Here is a 15,317-nt window from a genome sequence, read left to right as displayed (position 1 = left end):
GTTCACATTCCCGTGGTCTGACATTCAAACAGACTCAGGCTTACACGGAACATGGTCACGTATTCTCACGTGGGCTTAGGGACTACCTTACACATAGGCTCACTCGGGCTCGGAATCGTCATCATGCTTTTTCAGTCGCAACGTCCGTGTGAGCCCGATACCAAATTAGCCAAAGTGAGTGGACTCGCCGGGTTACCGAACCTCAGGATACTTATAAGCATGGAGTTATGGAACACCAATTCTAAAAAAACTTTATGTATCATCATCACTGTTGCACCCATAGCACCATCATCATCGGTGCGAATCATCACGTGGGCGACGCACTCGAGCTGCTTCCTCCAGCTCATTAGTCGCCATTAAAGCTTGCAATCTTCACGGTCGCCGCTCTCTACACGGATGTCTTTGTCCCTGGAGGCTATATACCCACACCGATATTACACTACGGTGAATGATAACATTTGATTTGTCTTTTTATACATAAATGTTTCGAGGTTGTCGTGCCCTCTACCTAAATTGTGACATTCACAAATTTTACAAGATGCTTTTGAAACGTTGTGTGTGAATTATGTAGAAATTTGAACCACATAGTATAAAATCAACTTATGCAAACTACCTCCGCCACGTGGGCAGCCTGGCCCAGCGTAGCCCAGCCAGCCAACCACAATTCTTTGCGTTGAAACGTGTCGGCTAAAAGCCTCATGTATGTGAGCGGACGAGCATTCTGTGCTTCCAAGAAGGACCCTTCGCTTGACGCCATGACCCACCGCGGTAGCTCAAGGGCTACCCCCCGATAAAAATTTATGGCTACGCCCCTATCGGTGATTGGTCGTTCTGGGTGTTGTGGTGAAGCTCACCTGCGGGAACTTTTAAGTGTGGTGGATGTGGTCATTTAAAGAAAATCCCATCTGTTCAAATGAATTCAATGATTCTCTTGGGTGAAACAATTCACAGTAAGGCCAAGTGGTTCATCTGTAAAAATAATTTCATTCCAAAGTCTAAATGACCTTTGAAGTCTAAATAAATTCAAAGTAAATTCGATGGGAATTCAAGGTAATTATAATTTCAAGTAGTCAAGTTCGGTATAAAAATCACGAGAAATTAATTTCAAGCAACTCAAAGTAAGCTCGATTGATTGTGGGCTTAACGCGCCGAAGCTACACCTGGGAAATGAGGCACGCCGTAGCCTCGCCTTTCTTCAGACAATCTGTGGATCCTTAACGGCGCCGAAATCTCGACACACGGCCGTTTTCGCTTTCCGCCTTCATCAGAAAAGCATCCTCCGCGGCCGGAATCGAGCCCGCGTCCTTGGGAACCGCAGTAGAAAGCCTCCGCCACTGCGCCACCGCGGCGGCAAAGTAATCTCAAGTTATCACGAAACAGTTTTAAGTAATACGAAGCAATGCAAAGGAATTTTAAGTTTTTGTCGGTAACTTTAGGAGCTTTAAAGCATTTCGAGTAATTCAAAGTAATCGCAAATAAATTCTAAGCAATTTTGCACGATTCAAGTGATTTCATGTGCTTTTAATAATTGCAAATGTTTTTGAGGAATTCAAGATAATTTTAATTCTTTAAAGAAATTCTTAGTAATTATGGCAGGAAGGAGTGAACTTTGGCAGCGCAGCACAGGAGCGAGTGGAGGTCAGTGAGAGAGGTCTTCACCCTGCAGGCAGTGGACTAAATGGCGATGTTACGCGGCGACAGGACAACTGAGGCGAAGCATGTTAGATGTGGCTGGCCATGGGAACACGGGCCCAGGGATTTTTCCAGATTTTTCCAGTAATCTGAAATAAAAACCATGCTTTTTGCCCAACCATTAAGCTTTCTCGGAACAGTGCAAAGGGACGAGGACGATGTGTAGAGGGGACACAGCGTCCTCATCCCTTTGCAGTGTGCCGAGAATGCTATACCAACACGCCGAAGCTTATACCTTCCTTAGGCTTTATTCCAACCATTCTTTTTTTCAACGTCTCGTGAGGCTGACCTATGTTTTCTTCTCAGATGCTAGGCAAATCGACAATGTCTATCTCATAAGTTATGCCCCGCAGTACGCATTGGTTGTGTACCATTCCCTTCAATGACAGAGGTAGGGTACTGTTCCTCATCGAATTGTATTGGAAAAAACTTCTTTGGCGCCTGCGAATAAAGTCCTATTGCTAGGTATTCATGACTTGGCTGGAGTCATCACCGCAGATGTAGCCAACCCGGCTAGGGGTCCTCCGCTCCCCGTCACCGGGTCGCCGGGGTCCTCGGTCTCCTCTCCTTCGGGCGCGCTGCGCATAGAACCGGTGTGCCGCTCTCCGGCAGCCTTTCGGTCGACGATTGCTCTCCGCTTGCGCTTGAACCCCCCTCAGCGTCGCATCACACCAGGGTTCCCGCGAGGGGAGGTGAGCGTAATTTTTTGGTCTTCAACCCGCACCGCCTTCTCGAAGGCAGGCGGCATCGTTCTTGTGTTTGATTCGTCCGGGTATGCGAGGCAATCCCGGCGAGTCGGGATGTACTTCTCGAGTAGCTGCTGCGCAACCTCTTTGATTTCCCGATGCATAATTTTCTCTAGTCTGTCCCGTTGGCGAGATTTTGTCTTGGTTTCGTCCAAGAAGTGACGGAACAGATTCCAAGTATTTCTATTATTCATTTGGCCGTCTGCGGCATTGCAAATTCCGTTCAACTTTTGGTCTCTGAGCAGCGGCTGTGCTCCTCAATTTTGCGATTACGTTCAGCCACCTTTTTGCGCAGTCTCCTGTTAAGTCTGTGCTTTTTCCATCGTTCTCGTAAGAGCGCTTGGCCTCCAGAAGGTGGACTAGCCGGCTGTCAACGCCATCTACCCTGTCGTCGTCCGTTGTAATCTGCTTCGTGACCGCCTTGACGTCACAAGTGACTCTCTCCATCCAGATGCTTATGCCTGTGATTTCTTCCTCTGCTCGTTCGGCCCTCTGCGTCCGGAATGCTTCCCAGTCGACCCAGTGGTGCTTTCGTATTTGTGGCGTTCGTGTTTTTAATCTTTTAATCTGATCCTGGCGTGATGATCGCTGCCTAGGTCCGTCCCGGTATTCCTCCACGTGACCTCTTCCTCCACAATGTTCTTAACGAACATTCTTAACGAGGTCAGGCGTTGTGTCCCGGGACACGGAGTTTCCGGTTCTCGTTGGATTGGTCGGGTCCGTGACTAGGATATATCCGTTGTCGGCCGCGTCCTCCGCCAGATGCCCTTCGCGTTGCCTCTGATATAACCCCAAATCTGGTCTGCCGCGTTGAAATCACCGCACATGACCAGTTCGGACACTTTTGCTTGCGCGCTTGCCTTGCTGAAGAGTGCATGGAAGCGTTGTTTGCGTTTGCTTGGGTTGCTATAGATATTAAGCACATAGATGCTCTCCTTCTTTTTGGCCTTTTTTCGGATCACAACCTCCACGAATGCGTGGTCGGTTGCGACGTTCTTGAGCTCTATTTCTAATGCGGTGTGTGTCTTCTTGGTCATGACGCATAGGCCTCATCATCTAAGATGCTCCCCTCCTCTTACCCCAGTTGTACAAATTGTCTTATCTCTTTCTCATGATTATGATCAACATTGACAGGTTGCCAGAGATAGTTATATTCGCACACCCGCTAAAGCACTTCATTGCCGAGGATAACGGTGAAGGTTTGTGCATGTCAGTTTAACATTGCCTTCTATTTTTTCACTCTTGAAGGAAAGTTGCGCTCGGTATTGCTCCCAGAAACTGACCACAAGCGAAGGCCCTTCCTCACAGAAACTGACAAGCGAAGGCCCTTCCTCTCGAGGAGCACGCCAGGAATCCACCGAGGCCCATTGCCGAAGTTCCTTGTGAAAACTTGCTGCTGTGGCTGCCAATCCTTTTTCAAAGTTCAGGAGTGCTCTGAATGGAGGTTGGGCCTAGTAGGCACTAGCAGCGGCAGATTTGTCTGAAACTCCCGAACAAGCATCAATTGTGCTGAACTTTTCCGTGTTGTCAAACTAACAGGGGAGTGTTGTTTAAAAAGGAACCTGGCCAAGGGAAGGTTGATGTCCGTACTCTTCTCTCGCGCCAGCGCCAGTTTAAGTTCGTACACCATGCGTTCCGCTTGTCCGTTAGTTGCCGGATGGTATGGAGCAGTTGTGATTTTCCGAATTCCGTTCCTCTGACAAAAGGTGATCATCTCGGCTGAAACGAACGCAGTAGTGTTGTCAGTGACGAGCTTCTCCGGAATTCCGAAAGTAGCAAACAGTTGACGAAGCTCCAGAATGACCGTTGCCGAAGTAGCGTTTGGGACTCACCGCACTTCCAACCATTTGGGGTACGCGTATACGTTGACCAAGAACATTCGGCCTTCGAACGGTCCAGCAAAGTCTAAATGTAGCGTCTGCCAAGGGCACGATGGGCGTTCCCAAGTAGGCAAAGGAGTTCTAGCGTCGTCTCTACGGGACTGTTGGCACTGAATACATTCAGCCGCCGTTCGCCCGATTTCTCGGTCTATAGCAGGCCACCTCACGTAACTGCGTGCGACCGCCTTTATCGCTACCACACCTCTGTGACCGGCATGGATAAGCTTCAAAACTTCAGGTCGAACCACCATTGGTATCACAACTCGTGAGCCCCAAAACAGGGAACCACGCAGTGTCAACAACTCGGCGACCTTTTAACGAAAAGGTTTGAAGGTGTCCGCAGTTAGGTCATGAATCCTGCCCTTTTAGACCGCATTGTAGACTTGACGAAGCGTCGGGTCTTCCTGTGTCAATGAGGCTATCTTTTGAGCAGATAGTGGGGAAGTCGGAAGTGCTTCCGTCATGAGCACGTCAGCGGGAGGCCATGGTTCATCATCGGTGGATGACAGAGGAAGCCGACTAAGTACATCAGCATTTTGATGGGACTTGCCGGGCCGGTACGCCAGCTCATAGTCGTAAGCAGCTACCTTGATCCACCAGCGCTTCATGCGCGGAGACACAACCGCCGGTAGCAGTTTCCCGGGACTCAGAAGCCCAAGTAGAGGCTGATGGTCCGTGTAGATAATCACGTGCCGGCTTGCCAGGTACTGGTGGAAGTGAATGGCCCCCAAAACGACAGCAAGACCTTCTTTGTCCAGTTGCGAATAGTCCTCTCGGCTGGCCCTATAGAGTTCTGGATGCAAAAGCAATGGGGGCTACCCGCCCTTGACTCTTTCTGGGCAAGGATTGCGCCAATGCCATACGCAGAAGCGCCGCAGGAGAGGACCAACGGTTTCGATGAATCGCAATGAACCAGCACAGTTTTCTGCAGCACAAGCTGTTTGAGCCGTTTGTAAGCTGCGGCATGCTTGGCTTCCCATCTGCATGGCACATTCTTGGCGAGTAACTGGTAGAGATCGTTGGCAATGGTGGCGCGATGCTCCAGGAACCGGTCATAAAAGGAAATCATGCCAAGAAACGATTGCACTGTAGCCTTTGATGTAGGTTCCGGCAACTCCTTAATAGCCTTAATCTTCTCGTCCGTCGCTGAAATTCCCTTAGCGTCAATCCTATGTCTGAGGTAAACAACCTCCGGCAGCCCGAAACGGCACTTCGACATTTTGGCTCGTAGACGCTGAGCCTGTAGTCTTGCAAGGACTAAACCCAGGCGCTCATTGTGCCCCTCTTGCGTCGAACCGGTAACTATGATGTCATCCAGGTACGTGCAAGCGCCTTTGATTCCAGCCAGGGTGGTCTCCATACATCGCTGGAAAATGGCAGGAGCAGCCGAGATGCCAAACGGCAGCCTCTTAACACGGTACAGGCTCTTGAACGTATTAATCGACAAAATTGCGGCCGCTTCATCCGTGACCTTGAGCTACTGGTAGGCTTGGGTTAGGTCCAATGTCGAGAAAATCTTCCCGCCTTCGAGCTTTGCCAGCACCTCACTTACAGCGGGTAGCGGATACGAAGCTTTTGTCGACGCCTCGTTGACAGTGCTTCGGTAGTCGCCACAAAGACGAATGCTCCCGTCCGTCTTCAGAATGATGACAACGGGAGTGGCCCATTCGGAGTGTTGTATTGGTTCGATGGTGCCTTATATTGCTACATATCGGTACGCTATATACCGGGCTCGGGTGCACATGCCCACGAACGGGAGAAGACGAAGATGAAGCCCCGGTGAGCCAGATCGTGCAGCTGACCCGATGCCATGTTTTAGCCGCAGCCGGCGGCTGGACTCTTTCTGGTTCCTGCAATAAACGGCATCGAGACTTACCGATATGTAGCACTATGCGTCAGTTCTAAAAACTGGTCATCCTCGTCGCCAGTGTCAAGTCTCGATGCCGTTGATTGTAGGAATCACAAAGAGTACAGCCGCTGGCTGCGGCTAAAAAATGGCGTCGGGTCAGCTGCATGCTCTGGCGCGCGGGGACTTCGTCTTCGTCTTCTCCCATTCGTGAGCACGTGCACCCTAGCCAGGTACATAGCACCTAGAGAAGGCAAGCGTTGCAGGGGGTGGCAGAAACTTAGATGGGCAGATGAGATCAAGAAGTTTGCGGGGATAAATCTGTCACAGTTGGCACAGGACCGGGGTAATAGGAGAATAATGGGAGAGGCCTTTGCCCTGCAGTGGGCGTAGATAGGCTGGTATGATGATGATGATGATGATGATAGATCTCTAAAGCTCTGACTTTTTCTAATCAAGCTTTGTAAATACGTTCTTCGGGCAGGATGTAAGTGATTTTAGATGGATTGTGTTTCGTTGTCTCACGCCAAGCCTCACCAGGAATCCTCACTCTTTTTTGTTAATGATTATCCTGCCTGTGCATTATTTTAAAATGTCCTCCGCCGGTCTTCAAGCAGAGGATGAGTTACGGTGCCTGGCCCACCCACACCGTGCGTGAACGAGCAAGTACACCGTCACGCAAAGTGGGCGTTTTGCTACCATTGGAGCACACCTTTCCATCACCAGAGAAACTTAATAGTGAGATTTTGTTTATTGGTTAACACAAAGGGAAGAATAATCGGACTTGGTGGGTGCTCCGGGGTTCGAAAGCAGAGCAGGTTAGCCATACGTGCGCAGGACATGTATAATCAGCCCCGCCACGTTGTCGACGGTCTCGACTGCGACGCCCTGCAGGTCCATTTTGTGCATACAAAGCTAAAAGCAGGGAAAACAGAGATGAAGCGCAACCAGGATGCAAATAAACACATTTATCACAGGCTATTACTCTTGAAAAGTACACATTGCTGAACCGAGAAAATGTATTGACTCGTATTGTGAAGATTATAATCTCCTCAGTCAGGCGACACACATGGAGAATTAGAAGACTTTGTGGTGTTGAAGGACTAGCCCAGCTGGCAAAATACTCAGATGAAGAAGACCTTGTTGTTGTTTTTGTACTAATTATATCTCAGTATAAAGGGTCATTATGATCATTACTGCAACGCCAGCTGCCAACCGACACTCGCCACAGGTTTCCAAATACTGAAGACGTATATTTTTTTCACTGCTTTCTTTCCGAGTTACAAAACAGATGTTTAGAAGATGCACAAGTGTCGTGCGTTCATATTAACTTAAAATTGATAGAATACCCCTTTTTAGTTTCAAGCATGTATACAACCTGACCACTGAAAATATTCAGGCCAGGCGCCCCCTAAGTAACATCATACAGCCCTAAAAATAGTACTTCCACCAAGTCATAGTGCGTTTACGAAGCGAAATGAATGCGTGGTGTCGCATACTAACGTGGCAAATAGCAGCATCAAGTTTTTGGTTGTTTCCGAAAGACTCCCATGAAAAGCTAAACTCTTGCGGCACATAGGTCTGTAAGCAGCTGCTGATACCCTTAAAGGACCTGGGCTGAGGACAGCTTTGAAATTCCCCTTGCGTACACTGGATGTTATTCATGGCAATAAATAGAACTCTGGCTGATCGTCATTACAATGATGTTCCTCCTAATGCGGGAGTTGGAGACTAGCGTGGACTTTTAAGTGTTTGTAAAAAAGTATTCTACGTGCTTGACAAAAGACACAATTCTGCAAATTGAGCACGCTTCAAAAATAGTGAGACGAGCAAATCCCCCAAGAGAAAACGGGCGGGGGTCACGCGCCTGTTACTTCATATCGAGTTGTGCGCGCTTTTGTTCCACAACTATTTTGTCATCTTCATTATTTACCCTGGCTGCTTCAACCTTCGCCTTAAAGGTGTTGTTGTCGGTGTCTTTTTCTTAACAACAAAAATTTGCCATCACTCCAAGAAGCTGACTGCACCAGACGTTTTAGCCGCTACCTAGTTAGTTAATATGTTTGAGGTCACACTGGCCATTTTTTCGCACATTTTGAACAAAGTTATACGATAGCTACACGAACTGTAGTTAGCGTACAATGAATTAAACAAATCTTTATTAACAACAACAGGTACAAAAAACCATTGCTCGGCAGGTAATCGTTGCCGAATGCTGCAGACGACAATATTCGAGTTTTGAAAAGAAATTACATTTCAAGTCTTGGGGAGTGAGTGCTTCCGATGGTGCAATTAGCCATTAAGAGACAACTAAACAAGACGAATCCCGTTCTCTTCCACCATTTTTAATTACACGAATTAGCGATTCTGGTTGCGCTTTGATGACGCCCTACTAAACAGTCTCAGTGGCTCACAGGAATAGGGGGTAAATAAGAGTTGGTTAGAAAGTCGTACCATATATAGCGGTACGAGCTATCTTTTTGTGGCGTTAAAACAATTAACAGAGACTCGCAATGGACAGTGAAACGGGAAGCCTGAAGATGCTTTCGTTCAATGCATTTGCGACAGCACTTTGATGGTTCTGTCAGGTAGCGATCAGAATATCTTCAATATCTATTATTGCGCATGAATGACAAAAGGACAGTAACTCCCAGTCATGAATTTCTGTCGAAACAATGACAGTATAACGGCTAGTAGGGGGCTACGTAATAGAATATAGAACAGGACATTAGCAGTACAAGCTGTGCAAAAAAAAATATTTGAGCTTCAGAAAGTTATCACAGCAGATGATAGCGATCCTTCAATTGCATAGACTATAGAAACGTAATAAAGCGCAGAGATCATGGAAAAATGAAGCTTGGTCGCTGTTTAGCACCCTCTTTGAAAGCAGAGTGTTTTTAAGGGTGAACTGCCGCACAAGTCAAGTCCCCTCCCTTATTTTTTAGCGCGCATTTCTACTCCCTGGTTGTGCGTTTTATGACACAGTAGTTCGACTGTATTACAGGATTCTCTTTTGCGCTTGACTTGAATGTGAGGAAGCAGTTTGCTACACATATCTAGCTTGTTGCCGTCAACCACCACAAAGCCCCACTCCCACCCCACAACTCCTCTCTCCAAATGGGCTGAGAGCATTCCCCTTCAATAAAAGTATTCCTACTCCTAATACCTATGCATCACGAGCGTCTGAAAGGAGATTTGAGTCGAATGGCCTTCGAAATTTCAAATGCAATTCGAACTTGAAGGAGTTCCGCCAATCTACACGATAATTCTCAAAGGCAGTTGAAAGTTTCTGCGTTCACCCACCATGTCTCGGTGTCGCCACTGCTACCACCCATTTTCATTTTCGTAACTTGACAAAAAATTCATTTTAGAATGCTCGTTTCTTTTTTCGCACCGCCGGTGTCGAAAGTACCACGTTACCTTGTAATCGTCGATCGAGTGATAGAAAATAAAAACAAGTGAAGAATTTAGAAGATCATGCACCTCAAAATCTAAGTTTTGCTCGTAAATATTAGCTTTTGTAATTACGGCATGCGGATACTGCGCCCTAGAGTGCGAGCGTTCGAAGGCCTTCGAGGACTTCAAAGGTCGTTCCAAGTGCTCCTTTGACTCAAATGGTATTTCGAGGAAGTGTCTTTTGACCACGTCGTGTAGCAGTTTAAAGGTGGCATTTGAGTCAAAAGACATCTGGCTCAAAGGCCTTCGAAACGCCCGTGTAGTAGGGTCTAATACACCCCAAAAATGACACCGCAAGTATTGATACATAATATTATACGTAAGAACCGCTACGAGAAAGTCGCACTGAAATCGCATACGGTGACCTTTCGACCTTCAATTTAATTCAAAGCTGACAACCTTACCGCCACCTCCTTATCGACAACTTTGAATTTCGGACTGTGGGCCAGGTCGGAGTTGAAAGAGCCCCAGATTCCGGTCTGCGTGCAGAGTGAATGTGTGTTAGCACTACATTCATTTAAGTGACAAACAACATAACAAGCACCGAAGCGTGTAAAGCAAAAAACACGGGGGGCCTTCTCACTAGGACAAAAAAAAAGTATTAGGTAATGATTAATGCTTCGAGGGCAGAGAAAAACGATATAGTGGCACATCGCTAAGCAAACTCTCACCACTAGAGGCTTGCAGCCCTCCTCCAAGACATTTTTCTTTATAAGATTTTAACCGAGTGTTCACGACCCTGGTAAAACCCGTCCTGAACGCTAACATGCATCTGTGACTTTGCAGCTCTTTTTCATTTTGCGGCCGTTTTTTATGCACTCTAAGAAATCGCCGCAGATGGGTTTCGCCACAATGGACCAAAATGACCAATTAGCGTGACCAAATTGACCATTTGGCGAATGACGAGGCTCAGTATGCCATTAGAGCAAAAAAAGTGGAATGTGCACTGGGACAACAGCGCAAAGCTTGCGTGCGAGTTGTTGTCCCATCGCAGAATTTATTTTTTTACTCTAATCTCATGATCGGCCTCGTCAGTCACCGAATTATCCCATTTGGTCGCGCTAATTTGCCATTTTGGTGCATTGTGGCGAAAACCATCTGAGGGTATTTCTTAGAGTGTAAGTATCACATCGCAACAATTTTTCCTACAAAATCTGAAGAAAATTTTGCGTGGTGACAAAAACCTAGAATGCTGTCTGCACAGCATTGGATTACATCCAATAATCACTCTTCTCGCTTAGTGCCCCCCACATGCTTAGCCTAACCATGTCTAACCTCTAGTTACCGCCTCACTAATTTACCATCACTGCGCGAAACTTGCACGGATTTGGTTCTGGAATGGTTTCTTCACATTGCCCAGGTTTGGCCCCGTCCTAATTGTTTGTGTTGCCTAACTTTGAAATACGGTTTTAGCGTGTAAAAAAAATTTTGGTGAAGGTGCCATCACCGGCGTAAATACGCATTTTGCTCCGCATCCTACTTTTTGGACAGGATTTAAAAACCGGGAGTCGAGGGAATAGTGTGTAGCGCTCAACGGAGACAGTGTTTACAGGCCAAATGAACCGCTGACATTAAAAAAAATTACATTTTAAGGCGAAGCTTTTTATGCCTTACTGAGGAAGTTCGATGTCGCTACATAACGCACTGCAGGGAAGCCAGCTTTGCACAATGGGTTTAACAAAATGATGATGATGATGATGATGATGATGAGGATGAAGAACAAAGGCACATCAAGTGCTTAAAAAACGCATCCTGTTGTCGGAATTGAACCTGGGTCCCCCGCGTTATGAAGCCGACGTCTATCGAATTAGGGTGGGTGCTCTGTGCAGAGTAGCGTTTGCAAATACGCTTCCAGGTCAGTCTCGCAATCGATGGCACGCCGGCTGGACTGCTTGCCTGGGCGGCGAGCGCTTTGGTGAAACCGAAAGGATGAATCAAATCATATAGAGGCCATAGCTAGACGGCTGGCACAAATCTCAAGAAACTGAAAACTTTCTCCAAGCGCTGTGTTCATAGTATTTGCTTTGCTAGTGATAACTAGGTTTAGAGGTGACCGGTAAAAAGCGCGAAGGTTCATGGGTACACCGTCCACTCCCGACACTTCCGGTTCAGGATTTCTCCTTCCTTCCCGTACGCTGGCTGCTTTCACGCGCGTGTGTGTTGTTTATTTCTCACAGAGTGCTTACCTTTCTGAGAAGACCTTCCCTAGTAGGATTAATCGTTATTATTCATGGAATACGCGATGCATGAGCGTTTTTTTTTTTTTGACGTGAAACAGATAAACACGCATACACGCGCGTGAAAGCTCCCGGCGTAGTGGCGGCCAGGGGCGGTATTCTCGTGCTTGTTCGTTTTGAAAACGTCTGTTTTTCGTCCGTTTTATTACGACGTACTTCCAGTTGTAGGCGGGCTTTGGGTTGAGCTTTGCGCAACTGTTCTTGTAAACACATTTTAAACAACTAAAAATTTTTAAAAACCATTTTTATGTGTTTATTTTTCCTCCAGCGTACCAACAACAAGGTGACAAAGAATCGTCTACTCGAAATCGTCTGCTCCGAGAAGCCGGAGCTCATTTCTCCGCCGTACTAGCACGGCGTCACATCCGGGTGATCGCGTTTAGCCCATCAGGGCTTGCTCAAACGGGCACTTTTTAAATGGACACAAAAAGGACAAACCACGATAATACCGCCCCAGGACATCTCTCTAACCGGAAGTGGCGGGACTCCGTGGAAGCAGACAATCTACCCATGAGCCTTTGCGCTTTTTACCGGTCACCTAGTGTTAAAGCTGAGCCATTTTTTTCTTCTCGGGTGCACAATACGGACAAACGGGTGCTCTATATTCCGCTTAGGTACTGAAACAATAGATTTCACTCTTAAATTACAAAATAAGGCGAAAATAAAACTAAGGCCAAGTCGTTTAAATTCGAATTCACTCCTTCAAATTAGCCTTCAGTGCTAATAGCTGATGAATATGCATAAGCTTATCGCATCTTCATATTATTTTTTGTAGTAGCAGTGTAAGAAATAGTAGGAGTTCTTACGTCGTTTAGAATGTCCATTACGACGCAGTCAACTACCTGTAATGCAGAAACTTATAGTAATGCACGCGTACACTCGTACGCAGCAGTGAAATACGTCAGTGAAATACATTGAAATTAAACAAATGGACCTAAAAACAATCTTGTGTATGTTTGTGTTTAGAGCAAATTTCTTAAGGGAATTCACTTATTTTCGCATTGGACGTATGGTCACTTAAGGAATAACAACAAATAATTGTTGAAGGCGCAAATCCAAATTCCCTTTTCTTTTATTCTGCGCGGCTTGCCTTTTCGGTGGTAACCTAAAAGAAATTGCGTTTCATTTCTGTGGTTCAAAATAAATGATTGAGATTATCGAGCTTGTTCGTGATGGCCCTATTATTCTCCGTTCTGAAACTGTTACCTCATCAATTTATTTCAGTGTAAATTGCAGCATGATGTTCCCAGTTGGGTACGCAATTTGTGGCAATTTTGAATTGTGTGACCAATTGGCGGCTGTTTGCAGCTTGTGTGACCCCGCCATTTCGTTTATGCAACCCACTTGTTTTATCTTCTACAGCCAGCGTTTATTCAAACCAGTTTCAACGTTTCTGTTTAAACTACTTAACTAAATGATATATTTATACATCTCCTAATCGTGCGGCTACCTTAACGTAATAGTTTTTATTGATCATCATCATCATCATCATCATCACCAGCCTATCTACGCCCACTGCAGGGCAAAGGCCTCTCCCATTATTCTCCAATTACCTCGGTCCTGTGCCAACTGTGACCAATTTATCCCCGCAAACTTCTTGATCTCATCTGCCCATCTAACTCTCTGCCGCCACCTGCAACGCTTGCCTTCTCTAGGGATCCACTCTGTTACCCTTAATGACCAGCGGTTATCTTGCCTTCGCATTACATGCCCTGCCCACGTCCATTTCTTCTTCTTAATTTCTACTAATATGTCTTTAACACCAGTTTGCTCCCTGACCCACTCCGCTCTCTTCTTGTCCCTTAATGTTGCACCTATCATTTTCCGCTCCATTGCCCTCTGAGTCGTTCTCAATTTAAGTTGAACCCTCTTAGTGAGCCTCCAGGTTTCTGCCCCGTAGGTGAGTACCGGCAAGATGCAGCTGTCATACACTTTCTTCTTCAGCGACAATGGTAGGCTGCTATTCATTATCTGAGAATGTCTGCCATATGCACCCCACCCCATTCTGATCCTTCTAATTATCTCTGCCTCATGGTTGGGATCTGGGGTCACAACTTGGCCTAAGTAGATATATTCGCTTACCACTTCTACTGCCTCGCCACCTATCTCAAAGTGCTGTGCTGTCCGGAGGTTATTTATCATTACTTTAGTTTTCTGCATATTAATTTTCAGGCCCACGGTTTTACTCTGTTCGCCCAATGCGGAAAGCATGCTTTGCAATTCGTCCCCCGAGTTACTTAGCAAGGAAACGTCATCAGCAAATCTGAGGTTACTGAGGTATTCTCCATTAACCCTTACTCCCACCTGTTCCCAATCCAGCATTCTGAATACTTCTTGTAAGCATGCTGTGAATAACATTAAAAAGATTGTGTCTCCTTGTCTGACACCCTTCCTTATAGGTATTTTATTGATATCAGACATTATATCGTTTTAATTGGCACCCAGAAATTGGCGGCTAGCCTTACAGAAGGCCAACTCATCTGCGGACTCGTCCAGTTAGGCTGAGATTCTAAATCGAAGAGATCGAATTATCATTTCCTATGTTACGGCATGGCTGACTGCGCAGCGCGAAATGTGTAAGTTTTTGAATATGTGTAGTTAAAAAAAAAAACGCCCTGGTGGCCGAAAAGGAGTTCAACGGGTTACCACAGGCTAGCTCTTTTGTGTTTCGTATTTTGTATTTTTGTATTCGCCCTACTTTATTCCCGCAGTTTTATGACAAATGTTGTTTGTTACCTCTTGCGCCGTCGGTTCCGGTTCTATCGGCCTGCAGGCATCGAAAAGCTTGCATATTATCTGCATCCGCTGTGTGAATACACAAAATGCACTTTCAATTGCAACGCTATAAATTTTATTACATTACGATAAAAATAAACCACCAACATTACTTGACACTAGGGTCTGGAAAAGGCCAGGTCCGGTATATGCGTGAAGAGACAAGAGACGGAATAATAACAAAATTTGTGTTACTTATAAAATGCGCAGAGTATCGATCACAGTTGCAGACAAACCTTAAAACACGTGAATTCGGAAGCATTCGTTGCTGACGGCTATATTCAGTTGGAATGGCTTAGGAGAAACGATTACATCGTTAGTCGGCAGGCTACGCAAATTTCGGAATCCCTACATGAAAACGTATGTGTGGATGCTTCGGCGTTCAGGAGCGCACTAACGGTATATAGGAGCACATACATACCCGACGGAAATACGCGGAAGGGTGACCATTTGCGCTTATTATAAGCGAATTTGAGCTCCTTTTTTCACCGAGTCACTTGTAGACATTTTCAGTCGCTTGACGCTTTTTTTTTTATGGGGGGAGGGGAGGGGGGCGGGGGGGTTAATTCACGCTTTTGCGGAAATATCGCTAATTTATGCGCCCCTCCTCAAATTGTTCAAAAAAGATCGATGTAAATTGCTTAATTTTACTTGCTTGCTTGCTTCCCCATCGTATTGGTGCTTT

General features: G+C 46.2%; 1 long non-coding RNA gene across 1 annotated transcript; it reads right to left on the bottom strand.

The window, feature by feature from the left end:
* Window positions 1-6,912: 6,912 nt before the first annotated feature.
* On the bottom strand, window positions 6,913-14,665 carry LOC144151451 (uncharacterized). Its single transcript, XR_013318877.1, has 4 exons — window positions 14,594-14,665; window positions 12,664-12,699; window positions 10,025-10,099; window positions 6,913-7,079 (listed from the first exon to the last, which is right to left on the bottom strand). It is a non-coding gene; the product is annotated as an uncharacterized LOC144151451 (long non-coding RNA).
* Between the last annotated feature and the right edge of the window lie 652 nt (window positions 14,666-15,317).

Source organism: Haemaphysalis longicornis, unplaced genomic scaffold (assembly GCF_048455015.1).
Source record: "Haemaphysalis longicornis isolate Haplotype H1 unplaced genomic scaffold, Haemaphysalis longicornis Haplotype H1 scaffold_9, whole genome shotgun sequence".
In the NCBI taxonomy this organism is placed as follows: Eukaryota; Metazoa; Arthropoda; class Arachnida; order Ixodida; family Ixodidae; genus Haemaphysalis; species Haemaphysalis longicornis.
The sequence above is the reverse complement of the archived record's forward strand: the minus strand, read 5'-3'. Positions and strand labels throughout refer to the sequence as shown.